This window comes from Chelonia mydas, chromosome 9, assembly GCF_015237465.2.
Source record: "Chelonia mydas isolate rCheMyd1 chromosome 9, rCheMyd1.pri.v2, whole genome shotgun sequence".
NCBI classification, from domain to species: Eukaryota; Metazoa; Chordata; order Testudines; family Cheloniidae; genus Chelonia; species Chelonia mydas.
Genome location: NC_057855.1, coordinates 75,149,508 through 75,174,347, shown reverse-complemented (window position 1 = coordinate 75,174,347; position 24,840 = coordinate 75,149,508). Strand labels below are relative to the sequence as shown.

Here is a 24,840-nt window from a genome sequence, read left to right as displayed (position 1 = left end):
AATGAGGCCAATTCAATTAGGGTGGATGTGGCCCATTCCCAACAGTACAAGAAGAGATGTATATCAACAGAGAGAAAATTATTTTTTGTAGTGACCCAGCCACTCCCAGTCTTTATTCAGGCCTAATTTGATGGTGTCAAGTTTGCAAACTAATTCCAGTTCTACAGTTTCTCATTGAAGTCTGTTTTTGAAGTTTTTTTGTTGAAGAATGGCCACTTTTGAGTGTCCAGGGAGATGGAAGTGCTCTCCTACTGGTTTTTGAATGTTATAATTCTTGACATCTGATTTGTGTCCATTTGTTCCTTTCCATAGAGACTGTCCGGTTTGGCCAATGTACATGGCAGAGGGTCATTGCTGGCACATGATGGCATATATCACATTGGTAGATGTGCAGGAGAATGAGCCCATGATGGTGTGGCTGATGTGGTTAGGTCTTATGACGGTGTCCCTTGAATAGATATGTGGACAGAGCTGGCAACGGGGTTTGTTGTAGGGATTGGTTCCTGGGTTAGTGTTTCTGTTGTGTGGTGTGTAATTGCTGGTGAGTATTTGCTTCAGGTTGGGGAGCTGTCCGTAAGCGAGGACTGGCCTGTCATCCAAGGTCTGTGAGAGTGAGGGATCTTCCTTCAGGATAGGTTGTAGATCCTTGATGATGCGCTGGAGAGGTTTTAGTTGGGGGCTGTAGGTGATGGCTAGTGGCGTTCTGTTACTTTCTTTGTTGGGCCTGTCTTGTAGTAGGTGACTTCTGGTACCCTTCTGGCTCTGTCAATCTGTTTCTTCACTTCCCCAGGTGGGTAAAGTAGTTTTAAGAACACTTATGCCCAAATAAATTTGTTAGTCTCTAAGGCAGAGGTGGGCAAACTATGGCCCCTGGGCCACATCCAGCCTGTGGGACCATCCTGCCTGGCCCTTGAGCTCCTGGCTGGGGGGCTCACTCCCGGCCCCACCCCTGCTGTCCCCCCTCCCCCGCAGCCTCAGTTTGCCACGCCGCCAGCACTCTGGCCTGCTGCTCCTGCCGGGCAGTGCGGCGGCGTGATTGGCTCTGGCCGGGTGGCAGGGCTGCGAGCTTCTGCTGCTCTGAGCAGCAGCCAGCATGGTAAGGGAGCGGGGGAGTTGGATAAGGGGCAGGGGGTCCCAGGGACAGTCAGGGGACAGGGGGCTGTTGGATGGCGTGGAGGTTCTGGGGGTGGTGGTCAGGGGATGGGGATCGGGGGGTTGGATGTGTGTGGGAGTCCTGGGTGGCCTGTCAGGGGGTGGGGGTGTGACTAGGGGTTGGGGCAGTCAGGGGACAAGGAGCAGGGTGGGTTGGATGGGTTGGGGGATCCCGGGAGGTGGTCAGGGGACAAGGAGCGGGGGGGTTGGATGGGTCGGGGGTTCTGAGGGGGGCAGGAAATGGGAGAGGGTGGATGGGGGTGGGGGCCAGGCTGTTTAGGGAGGCACAGCCTTCCCTACCCAGCCCTCCATACAGTTTCACAACCCTGAAATGGCCCTCGGGCCAAAAAGTTTGCCCACCCGTGCTCTAAGGTGCCACAAGGACTCCTTGTTGTTTTTGCTGATACGGACTAACACAGCCACCCCTCTGAAACTTGAGCATTTAAGGGAGGTTTGGAAAAAGGACAGTGAAGAATGGAGCAATATCATTCATTTTAAAGGCTGGCCACAGATGCCCATGGGTGTACAAATAATACTTTTCTATAAAACTGTTGAGCTAAATTATTCCTTACTCAGCTCTTATTCAGATAAAGTTCTCATTGTTTTGGACTTTTGGCTCTACATTAATTCATTTTTCTGATGATCTCAGGGCCATCAGCAACAAGATTTGCATAGGTAACATAACTAGTCTTACTGCCTGAAAGTCATCAAGTTGAATGAAAGACGATGCTTGTGCTATTGGATTTGGGTACTTAATGAGAATATTGCTTTAAGGATCTTATATCTGAGAACATGGAAATGACATTTAGTATAAACTGGTCTCCAAAACCAAAGGTGCTTCCTCTTGTGGTTCAACAAGCACAGTTCTTTTAAAGGAAATTACTGCTGGGAAAGAAGGTGAGTAGCAAGAAGCACATACGTGGGAAATGTGCTACAACCAGCATAACCATTCTAGCCTTGTTCTGAAGTTATGACTTCATGCTATATGCTCTGCTAGTCAAAAGGAAAAGTGAAATGTACAGAGAGCTTGATTCTCATCTCACACTTACAGCTGGGTGTCTTCTGTGGCGATATTCTTCATTGACATCAATGTAAGTAGAATCAGGCCCAGAGACAAGTAACGACATTTTCTTGGTGCATGTGACCCACTGGAACACTGACTGATAGACCACCTTGGGACTGAGAGATGGCTATAGAGTGTGAGAGTGGAAAAGGACTTTTGCTTTTGCTATACTCTAGCTAAGGTTCCATCAGAGTTAGTTGTGATATACCCTCCCCCACCCCCCCATGGAAAGTTTTGACTTTTCTATTTTCAAATAATTTTTTTTCTATTTTTGGCCAAAATCTGTAAGATGGGGAAGTTACTCACCTTGCAGTAACTGAAGTTCTTCGAGATGTGTGTCCCTGTGGGTGCTCTACTCTAGGTGTTGGTGCGTCCTGGCGCCGTTGATCGGAGATTTTCGGTAGCAGTGCCTGGTCAGGACGCAGGCGCTCAGTTGGTATCTCCCGTCTCGTTGGAATCTTCCTGAGCGCCTGCGTCCCACACCCCCCTCAGTTCCTTCTCTACCGTGGAGCAATTATACTAGAACTCCAAAGTAGAGGGGAGAGGGTGGGGAGTGGAGCAGCCACAAGGACACACATCTTGAAGAACTTCAGTTACTGCAAGGTGAGTAACTTCCCCTTCTTCTTCGAGTGCTGTCCCTGTGGGTGCTCCCACTCCAGGTGAATGTGTAGCAGTACCCACTATGGTTGGTGGGACTTTGGAGATGCGGCAGTGAGTACTGTAGAGAGTACAGTATGGCCTACTATGGTGTCTTCTGTGGTATCTTGCGTGATAGCATAGTGTTTGGCAAACGTGTGTTCAGATGACAATGTAGCCGCTCTACAGATGTCAGAAATGGGTACGTTATGTAGGAAGGCAACAGATGTTGACATAGCTCAAGTGGAATGAGTTCTAATGCCTTCGGGCGGTTGAATATTTTGAATATGGTAAGAGGATCTGATGCAGTCAGAGATCCACTTGGACAGATGTTGTTTAGAGATAGCCGTACCTTTCGATCTTTCGGTGATGGAGACAAAGAGTCGTGGAGATTTACGAAACGGCTTAGACCTGTCTAAGTAAAAGGCAATAGCTCGCCTGACATCGAGAATATGCAGGGATGCCTTGTGTGGAATATTGTGAGGTTTGGGATAAAAAGTAGGCAAGCATATCAGTTGGGTAAGGTGGAAGGTGGATACCACCTTAGGGAGAAATTTAGGGTGTGGTCTCAGAGTGACTTTGTCTTTGGAGAAGATTGTGTAGGGAGGATGGGCCATCAGGGTGCTTATTTCACTTACTCTCCTTGCTGATGTTATTGCAACTAAGAAAGCTACCTTCATGGACATATGGGGAAGAGAGGAGGTAGCCAAAGGCTCGAATGGAGGTTTCATGAGCGCATGAAGAACAAGGTTAAGATTTCATGTAGCTGCCGTAGGGTAAATTTCAGGGTAGAGATTTTGCAGAAAATCTTGAGAAATCGTTCTATGGTGGGGTGGGTAAAGAGTGACTAACCTTCTAACAGGTCGTGGAAGGTGGTAAGCGCCACCAGGTGTACTTTGATGGAGCTGAGCGAAAGTCCGTCCTGTTTTAGTTTCAGGAGGTAGTCTAGAATGTTAGGGAGGGTCATCGTATTGGGCATTACTTGAGCACCAGAGGGCGAAATGCTTTCACTTCTGCAGGTAAGTTTTACAAGTGGAGTCTTTTCTACTGTGCAGGAGGACGTATTGGACTTGCTCGGAACAGGCTAGTTCATGGATTTGGAACCATGAAAAAACCAGGCTGCCAGGTGGAGCTTTTGGAGCTGGGGGTGAAGAACCTGTCCATTGTCCTGAGAAAGGAGATCTGGCCTGTTGGGGAAAGCCCGTGGATGATGGGAGGACATGTGGAGTAGGTAAGGATACCACGTCTGTCTCAGCCAAGCTGGTGCAATGAGGATGACCCAGGCCTAGTTGTCTATGATCTTCCAAAGAACCCTGTGTAGCAGAGGGATTGGTGAGAAGGTGTAGAGGAGAGAGTTGTTCCACGGAATGAGGAATGCGTCTCCTAGGGATGCAGTCCCGAGTCCCGCTCAAGACCAAAACAGCCGACATTTTCAATTCTGTGTTGTAGCAAAGAAGTCTATTGATGGGGTGCCCCAGAGGGAGAAGAGCTGTTGAAGTATTGCGGGATGCAGTTCCCATTTGTATTCTGTTGAGAAGTGTCTGCTGAGTGCGTTGGCAGTAGTGTTGTGGCAGCCTGGTAGGTAGGAAGCGATGATTTGTATTTGATGTTGTATGCACCAGTTCCATAGTCAGATGGCTTCCATTCAAAGGGAATGTGATTGGGCTCCCCCTTGTCTGTTGATGTAGTACATACATGCTATGTTGTCTGTTAAGACCCGAATAGATTTGTTCTTTATGAGGGGAAGAAAGTGAAGGCATGCTCACCTCACTGCTCTGAGCTCTAAGAGATTTATGTGTAGGCGCGTCTCTGATGCGGACCACCGGCCTTGTGCCCTGTGTCCCCCTAAATGCTCTCCCCAGCCGATTAGGGAAGCGTCCGTGGTGAGCATGAGCATTGGGGATCGTTGCTGGAAGGAAACCCCCATGCAGAGGTTTTCTGGTCTTGTCCACCAATGTAGGGAAGCTAGAACACTGGGAGAAGGAGTTAGCAGCATCCCTAAGGTATGTCTGTTGGGTTTGAAATTGGAATTGAGCCAGCCCTGAAGACATCTCATGTGTAGCCTAGCATACTGGACCACAAAGGTGGTGGCCGCCATGTGACCAGGGAGCTGTAGACAGATTCTTGCTTGTGTCCTGGGACGAACAGAAAGCATGCATATGAGCTGAGTGAGAGCAAGGAATCTGTGATATGGGAGCAAGGATCTGCTCTGGATTGAGTCGAGATGAGCTCCGATGAACTCGATCTGTTGTGTAGGTGTCAGGGTGGATTTTTGGATGTTTATTTGGAGGCCTAGGCTGTGAAAGAGGGAGATGGAGAAACGGGTAGCTTGAAGTGTCTCGCCATAGGAGTTGCCCTTGATGAGGCAATCGTCCAGGTATGGGAAAAGCATGATCCCATGTTTGTGGAGATGAGCCACGACCACGGCTAGAGTTTTGGAAAAGACTCTCGGCGCTGTGGAGAGGCCAAAAGGAAGAACTCTGTATTGAAAATGGTTGTGACTGATTGTGAATCATAGGAAGCATCTGTGAGCTGGATGAATTGATATATGAAAATAAGCGTCCTGTAGGTTGAGGGCTGTGAACCAATCCCCTTGATCCAGTGCAGGAATTATTGTGCCCAGTGTGACCATCTTGAATTTTTGTATCCTCGCGAATTTGTTCAGTTCGCGTAGATCTAGTATAGGCCTCCATCCCCCAGTCTTTTTCTGGGTCAGGAAGTAATGGGAGTAGAACCCTTTCCCTCGATGTTGCGTCGGCACAGGTTCCACTGTGCCTAGCTGGAGAAGGTGAGCCACTTCTACGCGAGGTAGGTGCTCATGAGAGGGGTCCCTGAAGAGGGACAGGGAAGGGGGAAGGGTAGGAGGATAGAATATGAATGGAATAGAGTAACCAGACTGAACTATTTCGAGGACCCAGCGATCCTGTGTAATACACTGCCAGGCATGTTGGAAACAAATGGGCAAGTAGGCTGTGGAATCAAGGGGTGGTCGCGCAGACCCTCGACCAACGTTTCAAAATCGTTGTTTATTCCCGGATGGGTGGGAGGTGGTTGCTTGAGCTTGATTTTGTCTACGCTTAGGGGGGCTAGAGAGATTCCTATTTATGTCATATGGTTTGGGTTGAGGCCGATAATATTGTTGTGTGTGCGGTCTTTGGTAAGGTTGGTATCGTTGTCTCCTGGGAAGAGATGGGTGAATACCCAGGGTGCGCAGTGTCGCTCGAGAATCTTTCATAGTGTGAAGTAGCTCATTGTTTTTTTTGGAAAACAGTTTGTCTTTATCAAAGGGGAGGTCCTCCACTTTGGTCTGCAGATCTTTAGGGATGCCAGATGCAGAAAGCCAGGAAGATCTGCGCATAACCACAGCATTTGTAGTAGTACGGGCTGCTGTGTCTGCCATGTCTAAAGAGGCTTGTAGGGCCGTTCTGGAAATCAATTGGCCCTCACTCAGAATTGATTTAAAGTCCGCTCTCCTATCCTCTGGAATGTAGGAGGCAAATTCAAAAAGTTTATTGTAGTTATCAAAGTCGAACCTGGCAAGGAGTGCAGAGTAGTTTGCAATCCTGAATTGTAAAGTGGAGGACATGTAAACCTTGCAACCCAAGACGTCAAGGCTTTTAAGTCTTGTGGGGTGGGCCGATATTGTGTCTGTTTCATCCTTTGTGCGACTGCATCCATGACGAGAGAGTTCATGTTGTCGGTGAGAAAATAGGAAGTCAGCATCCTTAGCAGGAACATAGTATTTACGTTCGGCCTTTCTGCAGGTAGGTAATAAAAAAGCTGGAGTTTGCCAGAGAGTGTCAGCTGGTTCCAGGAGTGCTTCATTTATAGGGAGCGCAATCTCTGAGGGTGCAGAGGGTTGCAGGATTCTGAGGAGTTTGTGTTGTGTCTCCTGAACCTCTTCTTGGGGTATGTCTTGACTGAGTGCCACCCTCTTGAAAAGCTCTTGAAATTGTTTACAGTCATCCACATTCTGTGGAGGCATCGGGGAGAGGGCTCTGTCTGGAGCAGATGGAGAATTAGGGTTCGGTGAGTCAGGATATGGTTCGTAGCTCACGTTCTCAGGAGGGAGTTCAGGTACTCTAGAAGTGGACGGAGCTGGAGATCGAGGCACAGAAGCAGGTAGTGGTTTAGTGGAAGAGGTCTGAGGATGAGTGGCAGGAGGATGTGGCCAAGGATACCACTGGGGCCAAGGCATAGGGTAGGAGAACCCAGGTGCCATCCACGGGGGGGTGGGGGAGGAGGTGATGTAGGGAAACTGAGGCTGGTGGCTGAGGTGGAAGAGGGTCTGGTGGAGGAGGAGAGGCAGGTGGGGAGAACTCCACCTGCTGCTGTATATCAGGTTTGCTGTCAGTGAAGGTAGCCAGTTCAGGTGGTGAGAGCGGCTGTTCGAAGAGTGAGGCCTGTGTATCCAGGAGCGGAGAGTTAGGCTCAGGTGGCACTGAGCGGTCACACTGGGTGAGGAACTGTTGCTCCTGCTCCCTGGGCTACGCTGAGCCTGGACTGTGCTCTAGCGCATTAGCAAGTGAAAGTGAAAATGCCTGGGGTGCGGCGGGTCTGTTGGAGGTGCCCTGCAGGGGGTCTGCTGCTGGTGCCGGGGCAGGAGGCAGGCTCAGTGCCGACATTCTTCCCGGCACCGGGGCAGAGCGCACACTCAGCACCGCGGCTATTTTTAGCACGGAGGGGGTCGGTGCCGACGTCCTTGTCGGCACTGGGGCAGAGTGCACAGCCGGCACCACCACTATGTTTAGCGCTGAGGCGCTCGGTGCCGCGGAAACCTTCCCGGTATGGAGGTCGGGTTCCTGCCTCTGCAGTCTGCGGGAGCCGCGGCTGAGGCTTTAGGAAGAGCTGTGGCGCTGTCAGCACAGAGGGTAAGGATCTCGCGGGAGACCCTTTACCCTTGTCAGAGTCCCTCCCATGAGACTGCTGCTGTGCTTCTTGCCTCTGCTCCAAAGAGGGTGAAGCAACGCTCCACACTGGTTCAGATCTGGCTGGGAGCGTGTAGGAGCGGGTTTAACTTTCCCCATCTCCGAAAGCGGCTGCAGGGATTTTTCCATCAGAAGCATTTTAAGCCGCAGGTCCCTGTTGCGCCGAGCCCTTGACTTGAAGCTCGTACAGTGGAGGCACTTTACGGGAAAGTGGGTTTCCCTGAGGCACTTCACACAATGTGAGTGCCCATTGGACCGTGGCATGGAGTCCTGACAGGAAACACACTTTTTGAATCTTGAATCCCCTGGCATTGTGAACTAGAAACGGCAGGGGAGAGTGTCTCAGCAGGAGACAAGCCTGAAGCGAAAAGGTTTTTTTTGTTTTTGTTTTTTTTAATTAAATAACTAACTATGTAACTACACTAAAGGAAGGGAAACAACTGGGATGTAACTAATAACTATTTCTATATTCCTTGTTACTTTTTTCCTACAGAGACCCGGGAAGAGAAGTAGCACTGCCCCAAGTCCCATCTTCCGCCGGGGACGGTTGAGAAGGAACTGAGGGAGATGTGGGACGCAGGCGCGCAGGAAGATTCCAACAAGACAGGAGATACCAACTGAGCGCCTGCGTCCCGACCAGGCACTGCTACCGAAAATCTCCAATCAACGGCACCGGGACGCACCGACACGTAGAGTGGAGCACCCACAGGGACAGCACTTGAAGAAAAATTTCAGTTGTGGGGGCGGGGAGGGAGGGGGACTTGGAATCTTAGGGTGACCAGATGTCCGGATTTTTTGGGACAGACCCCATTTTTGGATCTTTTTCTTATATAGGCTCCTATTACCCTCCCACTCCTGTCCCGATTTTTCACACTTGCTGTCTGGTCACCCTATGGTATCTTGACAAGAAACTTCTCAAGAACCGTTTTTTGGGGGGGATCAAAAATCCAATTTTCAGAAAAAAAAAGTTTTGACAAAAAAAGTTTGGACAAAAAAAAAATTTTGACTGGCCCTAGTTTCAATACTACATAATGTGAGTTTGATGATGATTTCCATAGCATCAGACAAGATGCATGGATTTATTTTGTGTGTGTGTACGTATCTCTCTCTATTTCTGTAATTTGCCAATAAAAGCCACTTTTGTTGGAACTAGATGGTGGGCACAATTGAGCCAAGGCAATCACTATTTGGGTGATTCAGAGAGAAGTCAGCTTCAGGGCATGGGGAAAACCCTGTGGGTAGGAGGACATGGGGTGCCATCACACCAATCTTTTCAGACATTAAAAATGACTTCAGGCAAAACTATGAAGATGGGCATTTGGCGAAACTTAGTACTACAGCACACATTTGCATGACATGCCTTTGGGTCAAATAACTGGGCTCTCAGTTTTAGCAGACATGGAAGTTTATAGATAGAACTACCCTTCACAGGCTGGTTTCTTTATGTCTCAGAGCACAGCCCCTTGAGCTTCTGTTTCCATAGACTCCCACACAACAGTTTCCCTGCTAAACCACACTCTCTAAAGACAGCGTATGTTGGCTGCAACAGCTGGAAGGCATTTCTTCATGTATCTACTGCATTTTCTCACCGCTTCCTTTCTTTGTCTCAATATGTTAGAAGGATAAGACAAGACATGACTGAGTTTTCTGGAATTTCAGGACTTAAAAACAGTAAATAATATCATGTCATTTGGAACATGCTGGGGAAGTGGGAAAATTAGTCATTTTTTGCCATTTATTGTCTGAGGTTGAAAAATTAACTTCTTGCCTACAAGAGGCTGTCAGTGACACCAAAACTGCTTTGCAGCCCCTCGAACTGTGCAGACAACCCACACACCAATGCACTCTCTCTACATGGGTGAGACTGTGGCAAAGGGGAAGCTTGTGTGGGCACTGGAGAGGAAAATTCAGAAGAAAGTACCATAGATACTGTTGTACAAGTCACTCCTCAAATGTCACAATCTGAAAAAGAACAAAAATGATTGACCCACATACAGCCAACCCTACCAAAACTTAACAACAATCAAAATAAAATCCTATTAGTGAAATGCAGTCATTAACCTGCAGCCTTGGAGTCAGATACAAAAATATTTCGGTTTCTGGCTCATACTGGGCATAGCACACACTTCTCATATTCTTTACCACCTTTCGTTAACTAGTGCAGTAATGCTGATACTGAGTTTGCACAGACAAACGGACCTATTTATAAACATGACTGTCACAGTTGCAGGGTAACTGCAGCTGTATTAGTGTCTCCCCCTGCAGTGGTGCACTCCAGCAGTTTCCAGTCAGGTCTTAGCCAGCTATCATCTGTCTCTGGGTAGGGACCTTGTCTCACTCCCTGCTGAGTGGCGGGTTTTAAGGCTGCACAGCTCCCTGCCTTACCCTGCGATATCCTCAGCAAGACAGTCTGCCTCAAGGCCAGAACCTGTGCTTTGCTTTCTCTCTGAAGGCTATGAACAGGGTATTGCCAGCAGTTACAAGGTACCACACAGCGTTTTCTAAGCAAGAACATCTATTCTTAAGGTAACAGAGAAAACATAATTAAAACTATAATCAGATGTTTAGTGTGTGTTCAGATACCAGGAATCACCATCAGTCTTATGCGGCCTAGTAGGCCAAAATAGTTCCAACCCTTGTGCAAGCACTGGGGCCCTTGGACAGATGGTCCTGTCCATTTGCTGGATCAGAAAGAACCTCAGCCTTTTAATGCCAAAATCCATTTCTTTTTCTGTAAAACCCAATTTGAACCAGTTTATGCAAGACTTCTCAGGAATGGTGCCTCTCTAGAGGTGTTTACAACCTGATTGATTCACCTTAATCATACCCCACTGTTTTTAGCTCCTGGAGGAGCTGTGGTAACCTCCCTGCTGGAGCTGCATACAATCGTTGGCCCTCAGTGATACATAAACCATTCATAACAATACAATATGTTCCCCCAAAGATACTGCATGGGATTGCAATATCTGTCACAATGACTTTAAATGTCCCCTCATACAAAGCTGTGTGTTAATTAATGAAATTCACATACAAATAAACTGAGGCCACTTTTATCTTTGTACCCTGTGTTGTAAAATTTGTAAATCAAAAGCATTTTTCTCTGTGTTGGCAGACAAGGTGAGCAGAGATTGTGAGAGGAGAAGTATAAGCAGAGGAAAAAATATGAATGTTAGCTTAAGTGCTGCCAGTGTCTCATTACCCTTTGGCTTTCTTTTGGGATGGGCAGTGCCCAGCTTTGCTGTAGCTTCCTTCTGCAAAAAAAAATTTCTGTTATGAATGTGATGGAGTGTACAGATCATTTGGGGCTTCCTAGAGAGGGGTCCTGCAGCCCTACAACACCTCATCCCAGTGGTTCTCCCAAAAGCAGGCCTCACTGAGCCAGATGGTGGCATTGTGTTTTTTGGCTTCAATTCCAGCTAGTCAGTTGTCAGTGAGTTATTAAAAGATTAAGCTTCTATATCAGAGTATGCAGTAAGGTACAGTTATTTAAGTCATTGAGCCTGAAACATGCAATGAATGTGTGAGCAATGCCTGTTGTTGTACAACCACCCTCTGTTATAAATATTTTGAAAATTCCATTATCTACAATTATCTTAAATTATTCTACTAACCCCTCATAGTGATTAATTGGTTTATACTTATTAAATATTTGAATACATAAGGTAACAGCTCTGAAGTATTTGAATAGAGAAGAAAAACACCAGCACTCAACCCCCAAATAAGAGAGCAAGATGTAATTAATGATAGTTCCTGCTGCAGTATTTCTTTATCTTCCCACATAACTGATTGAAGTGAGTAGAAAGATTCCCAGTTGACTTCAATGGGCAATGGATTAGGTCCTAACTGTGAGAGATTGGCCTGCCTGGTGTGGAAGGAATGGACCAGATCCTTCTCTGGAGTCACTCAGTTGAATTTGGTGCAATGTTCACTACAGGCTAATCCCATCACTTATATAAAGACTAAAAACACTCTACCAGACACAAACATGGCATGAGCATGAGAGAGAAAGCAATACACCAGTTTGTCAGCCTATTGCACTTCTACCATGTTAGAGGCTAGTGATGAAAGATGGTACAGCTAGGAGCATCACAGTAGCTACCCCTTCCTGTTCTTACTCAAGCTGATTACACTTCTGATGACACACAATTTTCAGGCCCTGTCATGAGACTATGGTTTTGGCCAATGAAATGAAGTTTGAAACTTTCCATCCTTTGCATCATTTAGACAGCATCACTCAAATAATAAGAAATGGTGTCTTGATCAACACAGTCTGCATTCATTTTGGAGACTAAATCAATTTCCTTTATGCCCATGTAACATGTAGGCATGAAGTTAAAGGGATTGTATTAGTTTGACTGAACATGACTGTGTGTGTGTGAGACTTATAATAAGAATTAAGAAGTGTCAACTGTGTTAATTTGTCAGCCCAATAATTCTCACCCCAGCAAACTCAGTCAGCAGCAATTTAATAGAGGAATGTGGTAGGGAGGTCCCATAGGGCTAAAATGTCATTAATTTTTGCAAAATATACTACACTACAGTTAGTGGTAAACTATGAAGTATCTGATAATAGCAATAAAAAATGAATTATGCACCATAATAAAGAGTGTTTTGTGGTGCATTTCAAAAAATTATCTTTGTTAAGCTAACTAGCAAATTTCAAATATTTGGAACCCGCAATAAGTCTCACAGCCATTATTGTGATTTAAATGTAGAAAACCTTGACTATTGAATGACACAAAGCAGGTATTTAAAGAAATGGTAACTCCTTGTGGTCAGACTGGTCCTTGAGCAACTAGCAAGAAAGTTCCCATGAGACATATGTAAAGCAAAATCAAAAAACACTCAATCTTGGGTTTCCAGTTTACTTAAGAGGTTTCTTGTTTAACTAAAATAGCACAAACCAGCAGAGTTCCTGGCCACTTCCTTTTCTGCAGGTTAATAATCAGTCAAATCCAAACCAATAACGTAAACCCAAACAAAACAAACACACAAAACATGCACTGGGCAGCTCTTACGTACACAGAGTTCCTTGTTCTGGATTCTGCTTAGCATTATAGGGTTGCAGGTGTCCAGTTTTCGACTGGAATGCCCAGTCAAAAAGGGACCCTGGCGGCTCCGGTCAGCAGTGGGGCAAAAGGGGCTGAGGCTAAGGCAGGCTCCCTGCCTGCCCTGGCTCTGCATGGCTCTTGGAAGCGGCCACCATGTCCTTGCGGTTCCTAGGTGCATGAGTGGTGAGGGAGGCTCCACGTGCTGCCCCTGCCCCTAGTGACGGCTCCGCAGCTCTCATGGGCCGGGAACCACGACTAATGGGAGCTGCGGGGGCAGCGCCTGTGGGTGCGAGGGGCCTCTCTGCGCCTAGGAGCTACAGGAACCTGGCAGCTGCTTCCTGGGAGCTGTGGTAAGCACCGCTGTGACCCTGCACACCCCCAACACCCCAACACCCTTCCCCAGCTCTGAGCCCCATCCCACACCCCAAACCCCTCATACCCGGCCCCACCCCAGAGCCTGCACCCCCAGTCAGAGTCCTCACCCCCCCCGCACTCCCAACCTGTCTCCCAGCTCAGAGCCCTCTCCCACACTCTGAACCCCTCATTTCTGGCCCCACCTGGAGCCCACACCCCATCCCAGATCCCATACCCCCTGCACCCCAACCCACTGCCCGGAGCCCTCTCCCGCACCCCAAAGCCCTCATCCCGGCCCCACCCCAAAGCCCGCACCCCCAGCCGGAACCCTCACCCCCGTCCTGCACCCCAACCCCCTGCCCCAGACCAGTGAAAGTGAGTGAGGATGGGGGAGAGTGAGCGTCAGAGGGAGGGGGGATGGAGTGAGTGGAGGGGCCCTCATAGAAAGGGCAGGGCAGGGATGGGGAAGGGGTGTTCAGTTTTGTGCCATTAGAAAGTTGGCAACCCCACTTAGCAACCCATGTCTCTCACTCCCATGAGAGTAGCCCAGCCCCTTTCGAAGGGTCTCTGGATAGCTAGGCTCAGTTGTACCTGACCGATTCCTCTCATGTATGTACTCGCAACTGCTTTCTGGCTCACCTTCCCCTAAGGACACCAGTAAGCTGAAGGGGAGTCAGAGCTCTCTCCAGAGGGCACTGAAAGCTCTGGACTCCTTCCTATCAATGTTTGCAGCTTGGATTTTACCATCCCCAAAGAAAGTTGCCTGGCATAAAATGTGCTGGTGGAGGAATTAGCTGCAGAATGGGAATGTCCAAAGAATAGTCCTCAGAGAAGCCACTAAGAGATTTTCCTGGAATCTGTAGGCCAAGAAAGTCAAGAAATTCCCTTTTGCTGTTAAGAGTGAGGTACTGTAGCTATATCAGTCACTTAAGAGGAAGCGGAGGTCTGTATCTTACCACAGTGACAGTGTGCTGCACATGACTGCTTTGCAGTTATGGCCATGACATAGCAGGGTGTAAAATGCCAGAGTGTTCCCCAGATGGGGAAGCAGCCATTGGAGCATGTGATGAAGCTATTATGTCACTAAGCCACTAGACCTACAAGACAGACCCCAAATAACCCTCCCACTTCCTTGTCGTATCTGTGCATAAACCCATTTGTAACAGTTGCTAAGGGAGAAGTCGATGCAGCTGAACTACTCATATTGTTTGTTTGGAGAGTTATCAGAAAAGCCACAGCTGAATAGAAGGGGAAACAGTGTTTGTTTCTAAACACACTGACACCCTTTTGGAAGCAGCGTGCTTGCCAAGGGCCTGCAGAACAGCACAGATCCCTGAATCAACAGATCTCCAGCCTCAGCTGACATAAAGTACCATGGCACCTGACGCCACTGCAATCATCAAGCACTTTCTCCCTCAATAACTTGTGTGTATTCCCCCATTCACACTGCAGAACTGAGGAGGGAGAAAGAAGGCCAGGGTAAGCAGAGGCCAAGGGAGTTCTTGGAAACACGGCACCAAAGTAGCGTTCCCAACTTTCTAACTGCACAAAACCAAACACTTTTGCCTTGCCCCCTTCCCCACCACTTCTCTGGGGCTCCGCCCCCACTCACTCCAGCTCCACTCCCTCAGTCACTCGCTCTTTCCCACCCTCACTCACTTTCACCGGGCTGGCACAGAGGGTTGGAATGCAGGAGGGAGTGAGGTCTCCAGCTGGGGGTGTGGGCTCAGGGGTGGGGCCAGAAATGAGGGGTTCAGGGTGAGGGAGGGGGTTCCGACCTAGGGCTGGGGGTTGGGGTGGGGGTGCGGGCTCTGGGAGGGAGTTAGGGTGTGGGCGAGGGTTCCGACCTGTGGCAGCAGATTTGGGGTATGAGCTCTGGCTGGGCAGCTCTTAGCTCACGCAGCTCCCAGTTGGCGGTGCAGCAGGGCTAAGGCAGGCTGCCTGCCTGCCCTGGCTCTGCGCTGCTCCTGGAAGCAGCCAGCATGTACAGCCCCTAGGCAGAGGTATGGCCAGGTGGCTCTGCACAGTGCACACTGCCCACACCCACAGGCACCACCCCCGCAGCTCTCATTGGCCACAGTTCCCAGCCAATGGGAACTGCAGAGCTGACACTGAGGGTGGGGGCAATGCAAGGAGCTTCCCTGATTGCCCCCATGCCTAGGGGCTGCAGGGACATGCTGGCTGCGTCTGGGAACTGCACAGAGCCAGGGCAGGCAAGGAGCCTGCCTTAGCCCCACTGCACCACGAACCAGACTTTTAATGGCCTGGTCAGCAGTGCTGGCCAGAACTGCCAGCGTCCCTTTTTGACCAGGTGTTCTGGTTGAAAACCTGACACCTGGCAACCCTACACCAAACTTCCTTAAATATATAAAAAGAAAAAAAGAAAAGAAAAAAGGAGCGGGGAAGGTTTCAGGTCCCTTGTTCATCATAACAAAACAAAAGGATAGGCACAAATCATTGTTTCTCGCCTTTGTAGCTCACTGTTAATGAGAGCTGACTGAAAAAGGAGAAACATTCTTCACGACAAATTTCTAAGCCCTGGTCTACACTATGGGATTAGGTCGAATTTAGCCACATTAGGTCGATTTTAAAATGAATGCGTCTACACAACCAACCCCGTTCTGTCGACGTAAAGGGCTCTTAAAATTGACTTCTGTACTCCTCCCCAGCGAGGGAAGTAGCGCTAAAATTGATCTTGCTGGGTTGAATTTGGGGTAGTACAGACGCAATTCGAAAGTACTGGCCTCCGGGAGCTATCCCAGAGTGCTCCAATGTGACCGCTCTGGACAGAACTTTGAACTCCGGGGCACTAGCCAGGTACACAGGAAAAGCCCTGGGAAATTCTGAATTTCATTTCCTGTTTGGTCAGCGTGGCGAGCTCAGCAGCAAAGGTGACCGTGCAGTCCCCCTAGAATCGCAAACGAGCTCCAGCATGGACCGAAAGGGAGACACTGGATCTGATTGCTGTATGGGGAGGAGAATCTGTGCAGGCAGAACTCTGATCAAAAAGAAGAAATGCTAATATATATGCCAAAATTGCACAGGGCATGGTGGAGAGAGGCTACAACAGGGACACACAGCAGTGCCACGTGAAAGTTAAGGAGCTCAGGCAAGCCTGTCAAAAGACAAAGGAGGCAAACAGTTACTCCGAGTCAGAGTCCCACACATGCCGCTTCTATGATCAGCTGCATGGCATTCTAGGGGGGGACCCTACCACTACCCCACCACTGTCCGTGGACATCTGCAAGGGGGGAGTCTCGTGCAACAGGGAGGAGGATTGTGTGGATGAGGAAGAGGAAGAGGAGGAGGAGGAGGAGAATGTGCAGCAGGCAAGCGGTGAATCCGTTCTCCCCGACAGCCAGGACCTTTTCATCACCCTGGAGCCAATACCCTCCCAAGGCAGGATCCCCAACTCTGAAGCTGGTGAAGGCACCTCTGGTGAGTGCACATTTGTAACTGCAGTACAGGGTTTAAAAGCAATAGTGTTTAATGTTTGATTTGCCCTGAAGAATTGGGATGCATTCGCAGCCAGTACAGCTACTGGAAAATCTGTTAACATGTCTGGGGATGGAGCGGGAATCCTCCAGGGACATCTCCATGAAGCTCTCCTGGGTACTCTGAAAGCCTTTGCAGAAGGTTTCTGGGGAGGGCTTCCTTATTTCATCCTCCATGGTAGGACACTTTACCACGCCAAGCCAGTAGCAAGTAGTCTGGAATCATTGCAGCACAAAGCATGGCAGCGAATGGTCCTGGGTTTTGGTCGCATTCAAGCAACATTCAGTCTATATCTTTCTGTGTTAGCCTCAGGAGAGTGATATCGTTCATGGTCACCTGGTTGAAATAGGGGAATTTTTGTAAGGGAACAGTAAAAGGACCCTGTTCATGCTGGGCTGTTTGCACTTGGCTAGAAGGGATCATCCCGGAGAATAGCCACGCGGTTGGGGGAGGGGTGAAGGGACCATCCCAGAGAATAGCCATGCAGTGGGGTGGGGGGAGGTGTGTGCTGCACATCCACCTGAAAACCGCAGCCCCTCCTTTTAAATGTGAAACCCAACCAGCATTACTTGCTATGGGAAAGGAGGGCGCTGCAGTTTGAAACCATTCCCACATGTTATGAAGGCATAAGAAGCCAACCCTGCGTACCCTTTGGCTTACCATGGCTGCTTGGAAACCGAATTCTGTTGCCAAGCCGTGTGTGATGTGTCACCATACCGGCAGGCGCTCAATATAAAAGGCAAAATACGACCTTGTACCTAAAGCACATGTGCTGTCTGCTGTGAATTGCTTGATTCACTGTGAAAAAGTCTCCCAAAATTTATCACCTTAAATTTTACTCTCCCTTTTTATCCCTCCGCAGGTGCAAATGTTTCTATGCTCCCTCTATCATCTCCGACCCTGAGGTTATCGCAGATTAGAAGGTGAAAAAAATGCACTTGCGATGACATGTTTTCCAAGCTCATGCAGTCCTCCCGCACTGACAGGGCATAGCTTAATGCATGGAGGCATTCAGTGGCAGAGGCCAGGAAAGCATTAAGTGACTGCGATGAGCAGAGGCAGCAGGCGATGCTGAGGCTAATGGGGGAGCAAACGGACATAATGAGGTGTCTGGTGGAGCTGCAGGAAAGCCAGGAAGAGCACAGATCCCCGCTGCACCCATTGTATAACTGCCTGCTCTCCTCCTCAAGTTCCATATCCTCCTCACCCAGACACCCAAGAACGCAGGGTTTTGGGGGGAGGCTCTGGGCACCCAGCCACTCCACTCCAGAGGATGGCCCAAACAACAGAATGCTGTCGTTCAAACAGTTTTGATTGGTAGAGTGGCTACAATAAGCAATGTGGCCTTGTCCTTACCTCCTCCCCCACCCCCACCCGGGCTACCTTATCAGTTATCTCACTTTTTTTTTTAATTAATAAAGAAAAAATGCATGGTTTCAAAACAATAGTTACTTTATTTCCTTTGCCAGCTGTGATCGAAGGGGGGAAGTTGGTTGACTTACAGGGAATTAAAATCAACAAAGGGGGCGGGTTTGCAGCAAGGAGAAACACACACAACTGTCACACCATAGCCTGGCCAGTCATGAAACTGGTTTTCAAAGCCTCTCTGATGCGCAGTGCGCCTAGCTGTGCTCTTCTAATCGTCCTGGTGTCTGGCTGCTCAAAATCGGCCACCAGGCAATTTGCCTCAACCTCCCACCCCACCATAAATGTCTCCCCCTTACTCTCATAGATCTTATGGAGCACACAGCAAGCAACAATAACAATGGGAATGTTGGCTGCGCTGAGGTCTAACCTTGTCAGCAAACAGTGCCAGCGAACTTTTAAACGTCCAAAGGCACATTCTACCACCATTCTGCACTTGCTCAGCCTATAGTTGAACTGCTCCATACTATTGTCCAGGCTGCCTGTGTATGGCTTCATGAGCCATGAGAGCAAGGGGTAGGCTGGGTCTCCAAGGATAACTATTGGCATTTCAACATCCCCAACAGTAATTTTCTAGTCTGGGAAGTAAGTCCCTTCTTGCAGCTGCTCGAACATCCCGGAGTTCCTAAAGACGCGAGCATCATGCACCTTTCCCGGCCATCCTTTGTGATCCACCAGTGCTTGCAGCACCATTAAGTACCCCTGGCGGTTTAAGTACTGGTTGGCAAGGTGGTCCAATGCCAAGATAGGGATATGCATTCCATCTATCGCCCCACCACAGTTAGGGAACCCCCATTGCAGCAAAGCCATCCAGGATGACTTGCACATTTCCCAGAATCACTACCCTTGATAACAAAACATCAGTGATCGCATTGGCTACTTGGATCACAGCAGTCCCCACAGTAGATTTGCCCACTCCAAATTGATTGCCGACTGACCGGTAGCAGTCAGGCATTGCAAGCTTCCACAGGGCTATCGCCACTCGCTTCTCAACTGTCAGGGCAGCTCTCATCTTGGTATTCCTGTGCTTCAGGGCGGGGGAAAGCAACTCACAAAGTTCAAGGAAAGTGGCCTTACGCATGCGCAAGTTTCGCAGCCACTGGGAATTATCCCATACCTGCAACACTGTGCGGTCCCACCAGTCTGTGCTTGTTTGCTGGGCCCAGAATCAGCGTTCCACTCTATCAACCAGCCCACTGCTGCCATGATGTTCCAATTACCACAGCCCATGCTTTCAGGAACATCTGTGTCCATGTCCTCCTCCCAATCATCCTCATGCTGGTGTCTCTTAGCCACGTTCTGCACATACTGCAGGATAATGCACGAGGTGTTTACAATGTTCACAACAGCAGCGGTGAACTGAGCAGGCTCCACGCTTGCCGTGCTATGGCGTCTGCATGAGTAACCCAGGAAAAAAGGCGCAAAACAATTGTCTGCCGTTGCTTTCATGGAAGGAGGGAGGGAGGGAGGAAGGGGAGATTGACGACATATACCCAAAACCACCCACGACAATGTTTTTGCCCCATCCGGCATTGGGAGCTTAACCCAGACTTCCAATGGGAAGTGGAGACTGCTGGAACTGTGGGATAGTTACCCACAGTGCACTGCTCCATGAGTTGATGCTAGCCACGGCATTGAGGACACACTCTGCTGACTTAATGCGCTTAGTGGGGACATACACAATCGACTGTATAAAATCGATTTCTAAAGATTGATTTCTATAAAATCAACCTAATTTCGTAGTGTAGACATACCCTAAGTCAGTTTTGCTCTGCAAAAGAATGATTTTCATTTATTCAATGTTTGAGAAGATTTTTCTAGGAAATTTCCAGTCTAGAATATTTTCCCCCAATTTGCTACTGAATGGGAGGGAGGAAAATAGGAGAGGAAAGTTAGGGGGGAGGGGGAAGATTTTTTTTTAAAATAGACAAATTTAGAACCATTTTTTCGTGAAAATGTCTGAGTTTGAATAAAAGGTCTTTTTTCAACAAAAACCTTTTTCATTCAAAAATCTTTTGATCAGCTCAACCCGGTCTTGTGACCTTAATGAGAGGAATCTCCCATCAAATCTATTTATGGGTTTCCCATTTCTCTCATCACCATGGTCTCCCCGAGAGCTTGATCCTGCAAAGTGCTGAGTACTCTAGTCGTGATCCAGCAAATCACTTCAGCATGGGAGTAGTTCCATTGAAGTTAATAGGACAGTAGGCATATGAAATAAGCATATTGAACATTAAACACATCAGTAGATTAAGGGCTTGGCTACACTTGCGAGTTAGAGTGCATTAAAGTAGCCCCGGGTGCCCTAGCTCGCTACCAGTCCACACTGGCAAGGCACGTAGAGCGCTCTCACTCCACGGCTAGAGCGCTCCTGGTACTCCACCTCGATGAGAAGATTAATGCTTGCTGCGTCTTGGCTGAAACGCCTGGGTGTCAGTGTGAAGGAGGTGTTGCTTTACTGCGCTCTGATCAGCCTCCGGAAACGTCCCATAATCCCCTTAAGTCAAGTGGCCACTCTTGTTATTGTTTTGGAATCGCTGCAGGAATGCGGATATGCCCTTTGAAAGCTCCGTTTCTGACAGCCAGCTGCTTATCTGCTCCGAGACAAAGCAACCATTAGTGTGGAATGCTGTGTGTGAGAGAGGGAGGCGGGGGAAGGGAGGAGGAGGGTCTGCTGCTATCTGAACTTACAAGACAGCATGCTGACATGCTCTCAGCCCCCCAAAAACCCAGTCTCCCCCCCCATACACACAATACATTCCCTGTCACACTCCACCTCACCCCTGCCCCAATTTGAAAAGCACGTTGCAGCCACTTGCATGCTGGGATAGCTGCCCATAATGCACCGCTCCCAAAGCATATTTAAAAAAAACAATATTTTAATAAACAAAGTAAGCTCCTTGGGCCAAGGGTTGTGATTTGTATAGGTTTGTGCAGCATCTAATGCAATCAGGACCCATCCTTGATTGGTTCCTGAGAGTACAATTGTCCTGCTCATAAAACATCCAAATTTGCGAGTAGAACCAAATATCAGTTTTCTCTTGGTAGGTTAAAGATATGGAAGTGATACTAGTTAAACATGAGATGATCATACTGAGATACTACCCTAGTGAAAGCTCTTATTCAAGTAAGTTTTATCTTCAACCCAGAATTGTAACATTACTCTCCTCTGTTCAAAACAATGTTCCAGATACTGTTCTTAACTAAGCCTGACCTTCTAGCACTTCCCTGACACATCTGACAATGTTCTTTACTCACTGATTTTTTTTTATGTGCCTTGTACAAAGGTTAGCCCATTTTTATCTTTTGAGCATACTCTGTAAGTGGTTTAAATAGGAACATAGAGTCTTTATTTAAAAGCAATAACATACCCAAATTTCATAACTTCAGCTAGTTCCTCTTAAACATCTTTCCAAACGACCTCTCTCTCTTACATAGTACTTTATCTTTGATCTTAAGCTTAATTATGATGAAAAGAAATTCTTTAAAGAGGCTGCCGCTTGCAGGTGAGGAATTTTCATCTCTTTTGGGGTGATCTGTGTGAAATTATCCAGTGTGACAGCTGTCTTCATTAAAACACCACTTATTAAAAAGAGAGAGAGAGAGAGAGAGCGCATGGTGGTAAAACAGAACAAATGCTTGGCATAACATACCTCATCAGAATACTCTGCAAAACCCAATGAGGTTAGATCCCTTTGCTTAATCACAAAGAAAAGCAAATAAAATATTACGTCTCAAAAATTAAGACCCCTCTGGCCATACTGACCTCATCTTCACTAGGAAAAAAGTTGTGTTTTTAACATGTGTTAACTTCCTAGTGTAGACAAGGCAGTTGTAGGCTTGTAGTGTAGTAGTGTCTCTTCGCTATTAAGAAGTCCCCCTATCCTTCACCCAACGTTCTTATGAACAAGTCTCAGTTCCTAGAATTCATTATCCTACCAGGGTGAAGTTACGTCACCATTTCCGCCAAGGGTATTTTATCAGGAGTAACATGTAAAGGCCAGTCTGTCCCCTATGCAAGGACCATTGTCACTCCCATTATTTCAGAGAGGTTCCTGCATCTAGCATTTCATCAGCTACTTTGATCTTCCCGTTGCTATACATTACTCACTTGTCAAGGTCACTGATTTTAGTTGTGTCCCCATTGTTCTTGGCTATAGGAGTTAGACCACACTCTCTTGCAAGATATGTTCAGTTTCTATCTGATCACAGAGGTAGCATGGATTCATCAATTTTCCTTTGCTAAGGCAATTTACTTTTTAAAAATATGATAAATATGACAGGTTTCAGAGTGGTAGCCATGTTAGTCTCTATCAGCAAAAACAATGAGGAGTCCTTGCGGCACCTTAGAGACAAACAAATTTATTTGGGCACAAGCTTTTGTGGGCTAAAACCCACTTCATCAGATGCATGGAGTGATGAAGTGAGTTTTAGCTCACGAAAGCTTATGATAATTATGTTATCTGTAACCCCCACTATCGCCTATATGGTATTGAGGTTAAAACCCATGCTGATGAAGGTACAGATTCACACACATAACTTTAACAAGTGCTACTAATAGCACATGCCTGCCATGGCCATTTACAAGTAGATGTTAAGTGGAGACTTATTAGAGGCTTCTACAAAGGTCAGTAGTACCTCAGCTACATAAACTATTTTAAGTTTGCCACAAGCAGCAGCTTTCTTTCCTTTAGTATACACAGAATAGTGCAAAAGTAGGTTTCGAGATCATGAGTCATCTACTATGTGGGATTTATGAGCACATGAGGTAGTTTTCTTGTCAATTTCATAATATTTTCCTCTCTTGCACATGGATTTTCAAAACTTAGCACTAGTTGAAGATATTTTTAAGGGGCCAGGCATGTAGCCTGCATATTAGCTTCAAGACAACTTGTCAACAAGCAAGTATCCCAGCCTATCCCCTGGACAGTGGTTTCACACTGACAGTAGATGTTTTGGTGGACACAGACCTACAATATAAAATAATGACCGTGACCAGGAGTAGAGTTTTCATTTCAGTTATAAGCTTCACTTACTACACTGATTTTTGAAGAATGTCTCAAACACTGAAGTTTTTTTAAAAGGAGTTACATTGTAGTTTACATTCACTCTACAAAATATTCTTTAACAGGGATAAAAGACTAAACACTGCTAAAACATTGTGTAAATGTTAGATACAAGCAATTTTCTTTTAAAAACCAACAGTGTATCAAATGGTTTATATTATGAGAGATACTTTCAGTGTATAAATAGGGGTGTTCATGTTATTTCTTTTGCTAGATGGTTTGTAAAGTAGAATGTCTGCACTGAGACATTAAATAAAGTACTTGAGGTTTGGGAAACCTTGAAGTACATAAAACTAGACACTTACTTTCACTGTTATTTTAATAGAAGACTTCAAAATACAAAAATTAGCTTAAAGAGCCATCTACTGGTCAAATGTTTACTTACTACTACATAAAAGTTTAGTGCACACTTTAAAGTAAAGCAAAACTGATGCATTGGTTGCAAACAAGAAATCCTGAGAGAAGGTTTATCGAGACTAGAGATAGTCAATTAGACATTTCAGTGCCTAACCTTTAGGCTTTTTGTCACCTAATGGAACTGACAATTCCCAGTTATTTGCTGTGTTGTTGTAGCTGTGCTGGTCCCAGGAGACCAGAGAGACAAGAGAGGTGAGGTAATATCTTTTATTGGACCAACTTCTGCTAGTGAGACAAGTTTCAAGCTGTAGAGCTCTTCTGAAAATTGGGGTGCTGCCAGTACCTTATAGTTCAAACGTTCACCCAGGATGTAGGAGACCCTGCTTAAAATCTCTCCTCTGCCCAATTCAGAGCAGGGACTTCAATCCCTGTACTACCCATTGGGTATAGTCTCTCTCTGGCTCAGTGACTATTAAGTATTTCACACAAAATGGAACAGTTCAACAGGAGAGTGCTCTAACCGCCTGAGTTGTTGGTAATGAGGAGGCCACCCCCCTTCCTGTCTTCGGGGTGGGGGTTAGGTGGGCTCTGAGTACACCTACCAGATCAGGCCCCAGAGGGGAGATTAGGAGGTTCACAAACTAGGCATTCCTCCTAGGTGGCTTTGTCCCTGCCCACCATCAGAAACTGAAGTGCCTAGGGGATTTTACCAATGGAAAATTAGGTGCTTAAGGCGCCTACAGGGTTAGCTAGCAGCTGAGCAGTGGTTTTGTGAATGCCAGTGGCTCGATGCTGAATTGAGGCACCTCAAGGGACAGTCAGACATTAAATTCCCTTTGTGAATCTAGGCCATAGAGCCTAATCCTCCCATCCTTATACCTGTCAATACAAAATGGGCAAGAGTTGTCAAACATTAGGATAAGCTCCAGCCTCATTTTGAAGTGTACAGCTGAAATGTCAATTAATCCTGCAAAACAAAAAAGGGTTAAATAATCCAGAAACTTGGCTGTAGAGGACTATCAGCACCATCTGCTGCACTGCACGTGCTGCAAGCTGGCAGCCCAAAACAAAGCAAAAAAGTCTGCCTAGATCTGTAGTTCGCTCCATTCCAAGCATGAGGAAGCTTTAGCTGCCTGGGTATTTTGAGACACTCATCTGCTCTATTATCCTTGCTATGCATTCTAGGTTAGGTGACAAGTCTAATGGATTCAGTGCTAGCATTGTACAACAGCTGTGGGTTTCAGTGCTGCTTAAAGCCGAGTTGGAAGAATGTGGGTTATTGGAAATGTACTTAGAATGTTTAATACCAGTCA

The 24,840-nt window shown here is 47.2% G+C and overlaps 1 long non-coding RNA gene across 1 annotated transcript; it reads left to right on the top strand.

Annotated features, from left to right (window-relative positions):
- Positions 1–7,405: 7,405 nt before the first annotated feature.
- LOC119567091 lies at positions 7,406–8,928 on the top strand. Its single transcript, XR_005226811.2, has 2 exons — positions 7,406–7,722; positions 8,273–8,928. It is a non-coding gene; the product is annotated as an uncharacterized LOC119567091 (long non-coding RNA).
- The last annotated feature ends 15,912 nt before the right edge of the window (positions 8,929–24,840 follow it).